This window comes from Manacus candei, unplaced genomic scaffold (genome assembly GCF_025592945.1).
Source record: "Manacus candei isolate 608988 ecotype Guabito, Panama unplaced genomic scaffold, ASM2559294v1 h1tg000003l, whole genome shotgun sequence".
In the NCBI taxonomy this organism is placed as follows: Eukaryota; Metazoa; Chordata; class Aves; order Passeriformes; family Pipridae; genus Manacus; species Manacus candei.
The window spans coordinates 15,382,088-15,392,151 of NW_026138051.1; the positions used below are offsets into that span (position 1 = coordinate 15,382,088).

Sequence of the window (10,064 nt, forward strand, 5' to 3'; positions counted from 1 at the left end):
AGCATTTGCTGTATTTTAATTACACTGAAATACAGGGTTCTGCCAAAAATGTCCTTTAAAATATCTATATACAATGGATGATTGTTTTATAGATATAAAAAAGAAAGTGTTTGAGATAGTCTAAGATTTCCCATAGCACTTTCAGTGTGAACTCTAAATCTCACTTGAAGGAAATCAGTGTTTGAAGAAAAGATTTACAGAAGACTAAATGACATTTTAGGAGTTAAATCTACATTGTAAATAGACATGTTGTCATCTGGGGGGCAGTTTAATCCATGATGGTTTTTAAAGTTCAGTGGGTTGCACAACAATGAATTACAGTGGAAACTATTTTTCTATTCTGCTCAATCTTTTGTTTCACCAAATAGAGAAATACTCAGGTTGGAAGGAAGAGAGGGAGGTGATATCTGCCTGGTCAGTGAAGCCTGGAAGTCAAATATGGATTTCCACTCCATCTAAAAAGCAGTTTATTTTAAAGAGATTTCTTTACATAAAGATATCTTCCTGTAATTCTGACAGAGCATGTACAGAGCATATACAAAGTCCTAGATTATAGGGGTTTATCATCTGTGTTGCATGCACAAAGCTACTCTGATTAAGTCTGATTTCAGTGGAGTTGTGTAATCATTAACATGATTAAATTATCAGCTTGTTTAAGTAACTGTTGTGGAAATGCCAAAAGGAGAGAGTGCTACAGACTATTTTAAAAACTTCAGCAACTTGCAGAAAACCCTCCACATAAAAAACATCCTTCCAAGCAATACTGGTGCAAGTATTTAGTGCTTTTCTTCTACATTACAGCACGTTTTCAAAAACGTTGACAGGAAGTTTATCAAAAACACCCCAAGCCCCATGAATTTAGATTTTTTGCTCTGTAAAAATTTTTAAAAATACACTGAGGGAACAAGTAGATCAACATAACAGAGAGTTGCTTATGGTCACCCTCCCCAGATTTGCATTCCTGGATTGCCAGACCATTGTCCAGAAATAGGAGCTCTTCCTTTTGTCCCACAGGGGCTCTGTTCCAGATCCAGAGCCCGTGTTCCTGTTCCCAGTGGAGATGTGGATCCTCCCATTCATGCCTGAGCGTGGCCCTTTGGTTGCCCTTTTCTAGTGGTAACTGTGGAACTTGAATCATGGAATCATAGAATGGTTTGGCTTAGAAGGGACCTTAAAGTTCACTCAGTTCCAAGTTGCTGACATAAACAGGGACATGTCCCATGACACCAGGTTGCTCCAAGCCCCATCCAACGTGGTCCTGGACACTACTAGGGTTAAATTAACTTATTGCCATGTTACTTCTTTGTGGTTGCACTCCACATGCCAAAAATTAAGAGCATTAAGGATCCATGCCAGGTCCCTCATTTCCTGGTGTTCACTCTGCTTTGTCCTGTAGGTAAGTTGTAGATCAGTAGTAGATAGCTCCCTGTCAAGTAGAAAGTTTTGCAGATTATTTTGATTACAGAATGAACCTTCGTGGTAAGTGAAATGAATGTTGCCTTTGAAATATCCTCACGCTTTGTTGCTGTTAATAACAATGATGGAGGGAGGTTTATCTTCCAAAGAATGAAGCATTTCCCAGTGTGCACTACACAGCTTTTTATCAAAACCCTTTAGCCCAGAGGCAGATCTGGCCAGGGCAATCTTTGATGTGCAGCTTGGATAGCACAGTAGGTTACAGTGGAGGAAATAAATGCAATACTAACCACTCAACGCCCCCCAGCCCTACACAAAACTCGTATTTACAGGTTGTTTAATTTTAAATCTTCTTTCAGCATAAAAGCGCTACAAGTTTATCACTAACTTCTGCCTCTCTTAATAATTCATTTGTGCCGCAGTTGTACGGGTTTAATTAGCTGCTTCTGCTTTGGTGTTCTCGTGTCATGTTGTCTCTTTCATTAGATCTCTCCTCTTCAGCTGTGTTAGATGTTTGCACATTTCCTTGCTTTAAGCAATGTGGGCTGTAATTGGGATCTAAAGTTGGAACAAGTCTTCAGTTACCATTTTGTTAATTCCTTTTATTTTCCTGTCAAAACCGTATGTTATCATGTACTGCCAATGAAGTGAAAGAGGAGTCAAAGGTAATCCACATCAGCTTTTTTGCTTCTGGCAAAGGTTTGTGTCTTTAGACTTGTTTTCTGTTATAAATGTCTCTATGAAAATATCCATATTATTTTCAGTTTCTCTTTCAATAGACACTGTGCCCAAGCATGTTACAGAATGCTGGAGGCTTTTAAGCTTCTAAAATCAAAAGTATCAATGACATGGTTTATTCAAATTCTCTACAACTCTTTTATTGCTCTTTTTCCTGTCACATATAAATTTATTTTTTAAAATAATATTAAGCTGGGATTGGATTAGTGTGAAAAACTGTGTTGAAATTTTGCTGAAGTTGTTAAGTTAAAAGGTGGGAAAAAAGAAAATAAAAGGCAGAAGTAGCTGCCTGGAAGCTGGAAAATGTGATCAAACACAGGAAGGGCAGTCTCAACATGCAGGTAGTTTGTCAGATGTGTGGAACGGGCTTTGTTTTCCATTTGGAATGACTGTGGGGACAAACAGGGATGTTTTGCAGCGAAATGGTGTGGAGACTGCAGTCTTCTACAAAGCTTTGGTCTTCAGGGGCTGAAGTTTTGGAAGACTTAAATAAAAGTAGTAATGGAGAACACACTGTCATTTTATAACTTAAGGGCAAAATGAGATTCTGCTCTGAAATGATTGGTTTCATCAGCTTTCCAGGTAAGATCTGTACTCTGTAAGTATTCTTGAGGTTGAAGGTAGTTACAGGTGATTATTCTGCTGATCCAAAAATCAAGGAACTTGCAGAAGTAAACTAGAAACATTTTAACATCTTTGTACCATTCTGTGCCATTTTTCACACTAAAACAAACAACACAAATTAAAAAAAAAATTCTATATGAAAATCTTTAGGATTCGGGCACAGTTCTGTCACAGTGATAAATAGTTGCCTTCCAAAAATGTTCATTTCCATTGTGCAAATATGTGTGTTTTCAGCATAATGAAGGGCAGGTTTTGGACATTGACTGCCATGAGTTTACCCAGGTATAGTGAACTTTATGTTTACTGCTTGCTTATTACATTCAAACATATAATCCATTGTACTGTGTAATAGATTTCTGTCTATGACAAAGTTCATAAAGTTAACTTAGCTGGAGATAAAAAGTTAACTTAGTTGAAGATAACTGCACTGTGAATTATTCATTTTTTTGTTTACTTCTGCTGTTCATGGCATGTTTAAAAATAATTTTATTTATTTGTTATCTGTTGTAGATTGTAATTAAGTAAAACCCACATTTGAAAATATGGAGAGATTATGAATATTTCTGCTTCTGCCATGGGGATGATATGACTTCATAGTTGAGGATTGGGAATGAAATGGCTGTGATAATGGAACATGTTTTTGCTTTTGTGAAGGCTTGAAGGTCTTCTGATACAGTAAATTAACAACCAGCTGATGTTCTGCAGTGCTGCTTAAAAGGGCTCTGTTTGATTTAAAAAGAGTGGAGGTTTTTTGTCTGAAACAACCATTAAAATTAAATAATTGCAATGACACACTTGCCATTGGATGGGAACTGAATCTCAGCAAGTGTTTGAGAATTCATCTCAAGTTCAAAAGAAAATGAGCAATCAATGTCAAGTCCAGCCCCCCAGTGCCTTTGTCTGTGCAGTCACAATCCCACACCAGGACTTGCTCATGACCACTCTGCTCTGTGGTTTCCAAATCTCTCTTCTTCCAAGGCTGTAACAAAAATTCCTACATGATATTTGGTTCAAATTCTTCTCAATGACAACCCTTATCTTGCCATAAAGATCACCCTGAAGGGTCAGTTCCTTATATGTTCATGTTTTGTTTCAATTCTGTGCCCCCTTGATGTTCTGCACAGTCCCTTACCCTGTTTCAGAACAAATGCAGTTGTGTAACACAATTAATGAAGCTGCTTTTGTCATCAGTTTCTGCTGCCAAACTGTGAATATGCAAAAGATTTGATTTCTGATTTAAAACGAAAAAAAAAGAGAAGTTTCTTAAATTAGGACAATAGGAAAGATTTATGGGTTAAAGAGGTTGTGTAGCACGGGGGCATTTTTAATTTCTTAAAAAGGAAATTTTAAATTGATCCTGGTTGAATTGACTGTTTCATTCTAAGATATTTATAGATCAATTACATGAAGTAAAGCTTTGGTTCAATATTAAGATGCAAAAGGATTAAATGGTTGGAAATGTCTATATTTTAAACTGTGATATGCATACTAAACTCTCTTGATGAAAACAGTTAATCTCAGATGGACAGTAACCTACCCTGGAGCCAGCACTGAGGGCCAAAACATAAAGATCTTGGTATCAGAATCCAGTAAATAATTCCTTACAAAATGTTTTTTCAGTATTTTGTCAGTTCCTGTCTCGATTCAAAACTCCAACAAGAAATGAATATAACATAGATTATGGTAACATATATTACCCCATTAATGTGCTTTAAATAGTGTCATCAAAACAACCTTTTCATAGGCCATTCTATGTATAAAATTAAATATGAGATTTTATTTAGAAGGAAGAATCAATCTGTAAGTGAATCAAACAAAAGACCAGAAAAAAATCACATTCATGTGTTGAATACAAATACAAAGAAAACAATGTGAGAAATAACAAATACTTACTCTGTCTTTTTATATATTATAGCAGGACACCAGATTGAATAAAAGCTTTTCACTTTTCAAAGCAAAAACTTAAAAGAAAAAAAAGGTGGAGTAGAAAATGGAGTTCTGAAACATAGATAATTAAAATTAAAGTTAAAATAAGGCTTTAAAAAACTCATTCAGTGGTTTTAGGGTCTTAGTTTTCATTTTCATTCATGAACCTGAAAAACTAGAGATAAATTATACCTTTTCAAGTTTCTCAAACAAGTACCTCAAATATATCTGTAGCTCATGGTATATGCTAGAAATATATCTGTGATGCGGCACAAGGTGCAGACACACACCCTTCTCCTGTTTGTACCGTGACAGGAGACTTACACGAGTCCTTTGAATATGGATTTAAATTGAAACATTTTGGGGGATATCTTTACCAATATTACAAACAGGCAACAACACTGTACAAATAACATGTTAAATGTTATAGTTACAGCCAGAGCTCAAGTTTTATTAAGTTCCAGTTCGTATTCCTGTACGGGAATATCTGACTCCAACAGCCTTGAGTTGGGGTTTTTTTCCTGTGTCAAATCTTCTTGGTTTTAAAAAAAAAACAATAGAAGTGTTCTTTGAGAGCCATCCTGACTAAAACAGAGGAATTGAGGAATACTTGTTTTCAAACAGTTGGGTTTGAAAGGAGGAAAAAGAGGCAGTGGCAGACTGGTGAAGCACAGTTTGGGGAAAACAGCCCTATGGAGGTAAGAATCAGAAAACCACTTTGGGGAAAGATTGTGAAAGAACATTCTCAGAGTCAGTGTTTTGTTCTGCTCCACTTTCCATGGATGGATTTAAATAGATGCTGAGATTGTTAATGTTATGGAGAGAGGAATTCTACCAAATCTGTGTCATTACAGCAGAATTGCATCTGCACACATCAACTGGAGCAAGTGCTGCCAATAATACCAGAAACTATGGGATGTGGGATGCATTAGGCATCAGATTCCTTCATCTGGGCACTCAGGGAACCAACAGGAGGGTGCATTATCAGCTGGTCAAAGAGAATAACCTCAGAATAAATAACCACAAATTGATGCATTTTCAGTTAAATAGAAGGATAAACAAAAACAGGTTGGTGACTGAGGTTTCTAATTCCAAAAGAGCAGATTGAGAAACTAATTAGTGAAGTCAACAGGATTGAAGTGCCAAGGGACTTAATGTGAAGGAGCTTTGGAGTCTGAAGTCAGGGCTTCAAAATCTGTCTGAACTGCAGCACAAACAAGGAAGTAGCAATTTACACAAAATGGAAACATTTCTTCAACATTTGTTTAAAACCCAAAGGATTTGGAAGATGGCAGCCATCAAAAAGGTAAGATGGGACTGATTTTCAAAGAGAGGCCTTTCTTGAATGGCAAAGGTGTAATAGTGCTGCCCCAAAATCAGGCCAGATTATACTTTACAAAGAACCTTTTGGTTAGTGGATATCAACCATAAAAAAATAAAAAGTACAATAAAAGAAATGAGTAATTAGTTTGATAAAGCAGATATATATATTCATAAAAATGATTTTTCAAATTAATCCCCAAAATGTTTATGTTTTGAACTTAATTTGCATGAGAATGATAAGGTTATCCAAGGCAGGTTAGTAGCAGGTTTGAGCAATCTGTGCCTTTTTGGCCTCAGAACAGTGTTAAGTCTGTCTTTGCCCTCCCATAAATATGTAGCTGTGCCAGCCACAAAAATAAACTCCTGGATGGTCGAAGCAAACAAAACAATTTTTTTACAGATTATTTTTACTGTAAAAAACCAGCTGTTGGAAAGATTTGTGATGTGCTTCATATATTCAGATGATTAGATGAATGTTTTGTCTTTACCACTCTATCACTTATAAGTAGTTTTTTGATTTCAGTACACACAGTTTGACAAGAATTGCTTTTAGAGGGTCCTGTTTCTTAAATTTTTCTTTGATCTCTCTGGGCATAAATGTAAATCTTGATGGATTTTGAAGTTACCACGCTAGAAAGAAGGCAGCTTAACCATAAATACTGTATTGTAATGTAAGATGGGAATGCATAACCTACTTTCATTGTCTTTCAACATGTAATGAATAATATGTATTTTGGCATTCATATCTTAAAGTGAGCTTTTAGCAATTGCTTCAACAATTCTGTGGATTTTCCCTTATGTAGCCAGCTGGTTTTTGGGGTACATTTTCTCCAGATTTACAGTCAATTCAGTGAAGTTATCAGGATCAACAATTCCAAGCATCTATTTCAGATATAATGGAAGCTGCTGAAACATCCTCGTATATCAGGTATGAGAAGAATCTTTCATAACTTGAAATTTTAATATTTTAAAGCAGTATATTAGGTCACACATTATTTAAAGCACTCCAATTTATTACTTTCATGCATTTTCTTCCACTGCTATCAAGTTCCCAAATAGTAGAGCTGCTGCTTGCAAACTGTGTTCAACAGAACAAACCCTCCTTGGTCTACAACATCCGGGACTTGGCTGCTTAGGCTTGATTTACTTGAGCTGTCTCATCTCTAATCAGACCTCTATGTTCCACAGAAGTCTTTTAGTCTTTTAAAACCTAAGAGCTTATCTTGACATCCTCAATAATCTCAGATTTTCCAAACTCCAGATAAATGCAGAGAAATCCTTGTCTCCTTTCCCATTCCTCAAGAATAAATAAAATAACTCTGGCTTTTTGCTCCCCAAATGGAATTTTGAAGAAATTTAAATATTTTCACACTTGATTTTCTCATTTAGGATTGGCTTCTTTTTAAAAAGGTATTTCTGCTGAATACTGATGAAGATGGATGTGTGAATTTAAGAAATGCCCTATTGATGCTGATTAGAATTAAAAGTTAATATTTTTAATGCATGCCGTGAAATAACAGGTTCCATTAATTGAAGACTTTCAAGAGATTAGAAGAAAAAAATTCTTGTCTATTGTAAAAGGTTCTTAAAGTAATTTATACACAAATGTAAAAGGTGTTATTAAGGTACACTTTTCAAGTGGGAAACCACTGCTTAGAACTCACAAAGGTTTCAGCAGGATCAGCACTATTTTGGTGAAGGATTCAGTGCACTGGCAAAATAAGGTGAAAATGAGTAAACAGCCCCTGGTATCTGGGGGAGTGCTTTGGGATGATGAGGTAAAATAACCAAAGAACTTTCATTTATAGTAGCAGTACTCTTTTTCACTGCTATTCCCTACTGTCCTTCAAACTGTATTGCAATAGGATGTCCTGTCTATCCCTTCAGGAGTCAGGGCTGTGCCCAGTTCAGTCCAGCCACAACCCATTTCCCTGCTGCCATCAATGCAGAGTCCGAGTAAATGTTCAACTGTGGTTGAACAAATTAGGTACAGGTCATAATTTTTTCATTTCAACTAATAATGAAGGAATTCTTCTGAAAGAAACTAATGTTCTATCTAGAAAAGGACTTTGGGTCCTCACACACCCAACAGCCCATGGTCTCCCAAAGCACATTCCTGGTTAGCAGAGTGTGATGAGGTACCTCATCTTCTCCTACTATTTTAGTCCCTGTGACTACACCCTGTTGCTTGGCTCTTCCATTGCTGTGCATGGCCACACAGTTTCCCAGGATTTCATTCAAAATTAGACTCCTAATTCAGTGTAGATGTTTCCAGACTAGTGAATACTTTTCCTAGGATATGGATTGAGCTGTTCTGTACAAGGATGATTTATCAAGGCTTATTTGTCTTCTCAGGTTTCTTAACATGTCCACATGAAATTTAAAGTCGAGGATGTATGTGATCAGGTTTGCAACATAATAATCACGGATGTTTGGCTAATTTTCCCTCTCTCTGTCCTGATCTTACAAAAAACCCTTTAATATTTCATTAATATTTGAAAGAATATTGGACTATAAGGAGAAAAACCAAGGTTGGACAGTGGCTTTAGCCATTATTAATCAAATTATTATTTATGACTTTAATTAAGAGAGAATTAGAAGGCACAGAACTGCAGCTTTTAAAAATGGGATGGTTTTCATACTTCTTGCTGGGGCAGGAGTTAAACACTATTGGACTGTAGTATTGCTGCTGTTCTGACTGTAGGTTTTGTCTTAATGGTAGCACTGAGTGCTTTATGGGCTGCAATGCAATCTCCCTCTGACTAATAAATCACTGTTCTTTCAGTGCCAGCCCTGACCTTTTCTCCCCGAGATTGTAACACATCATCATAAAATAACGTCGGCGTGATGGAGAATCATCTGCCCCGTGAAGAGGGATTCTACATCTGGATCCTTAAAGAGGGAGCTCTGATCAGGATGACTCTTCAGTTACGAATGGGTGACACTAACCTGACAAACTGCCTGGAAAAAACAGCAACACTCTGCCCTAGAATAAATATGTGCCTTCAAGAGCTCTGCTTCTGGAAGTTTCTGAAGGTACAAAGGAGACGAGCACACGCAGTGATGGGAGTTCTCAAAGGTACACCCAGGAGGTTCCCTTCAAAGAGATGCTGCTGTCATTGATATTAGTCAGTATAAATATTGAAATGAGGTCTTTCTTTAAAGATATTGGTGTGTTTTCAGATCAAACTGCTTTGAAAGCTCCCCATTGCTCTACTCACAGCAGGTTTTTTTTATACAATGAAATGTATTCTGGACAATGCTTGATTTCATTTTCCTCTCTGGAAAATTATTAGGTTTTCATCAAGTTTTTATCCACTGTGTGCAGGCACAAGGTATGTGAAGAAGTTCTTTGGGTAGGATTTCTTAACTGTCAAATAATTTATTCTCTTCATGTAGTCTTTTGGTGTATGGATTTTCTACAAGGTAGTGACTGTGTTTGTTTTATTTATTACAAATTCCAGGTAACGAAAGAAGTTCAGAGAAAGTATGGGAATGTAGAAAAGTCATATTAATACATGTCTGTGTTGGACTCCCAAACTTGTCCTATTGTATTTCCATTTACCCTTCTACTCATGTGTCTACACATACATATATTTTAAAATATTATATATAGTATAGAAAGAGAGACAAAGAGAATATGAATCTCTGGGGTGTATGGAGCCCAAGGAAGCTGGAGTGGGGTTTTCTCAAGCAGAAATTACTTTCATCTGATTTAAAAGGATATTTCTAGTTTTCTTCCTTGTGTGTTTATTAGTAATCTTTATCATTTAAACCCCGGTCCATTAGTTCTCTGTGCACTCTGGATTGCACAACACATATATATGATCTATATAAATTATCTGTGACTTAGAGAAATCGTATGAGTTATGAGATGCACAGTGAAACTTTTCCTTTCCTTTTTTCCCCACTCTGTCATGTCCTGCTTGCGCTTAACCTTTACTTATTTAATCCTACTTTAGTCATAATTGCATACTCTCTACTCCATTCATTTGGCATCACTCAATTTTTGTGTGATCTTCACATTTTGCAGTATT

General features: G+C 36.4%; 1 long non-coding RNA gene across 1 annotated transcript; it reads left to right on the forward strand.

Moving 5' to 3' along the window:
• The first annotated feature begins 5,382 nt into the window (after nt 1-5,382).
• On the forward strand, nt 5,383-9,007 carry LOC127470897 (uncharacterized). The gene is made up of 3 exons (XR_007904449.1): nt 5,383-6,010; nt 6,862-6,955; nt 8,813-9,007. It is a non-coding gene; the product is annotated as an uncharacterized LOC127470897 (long non-coding RNA).
• The last annotated feature ends 1,057 nt before the right edge of the window (nt 9,008-10,064 follow it).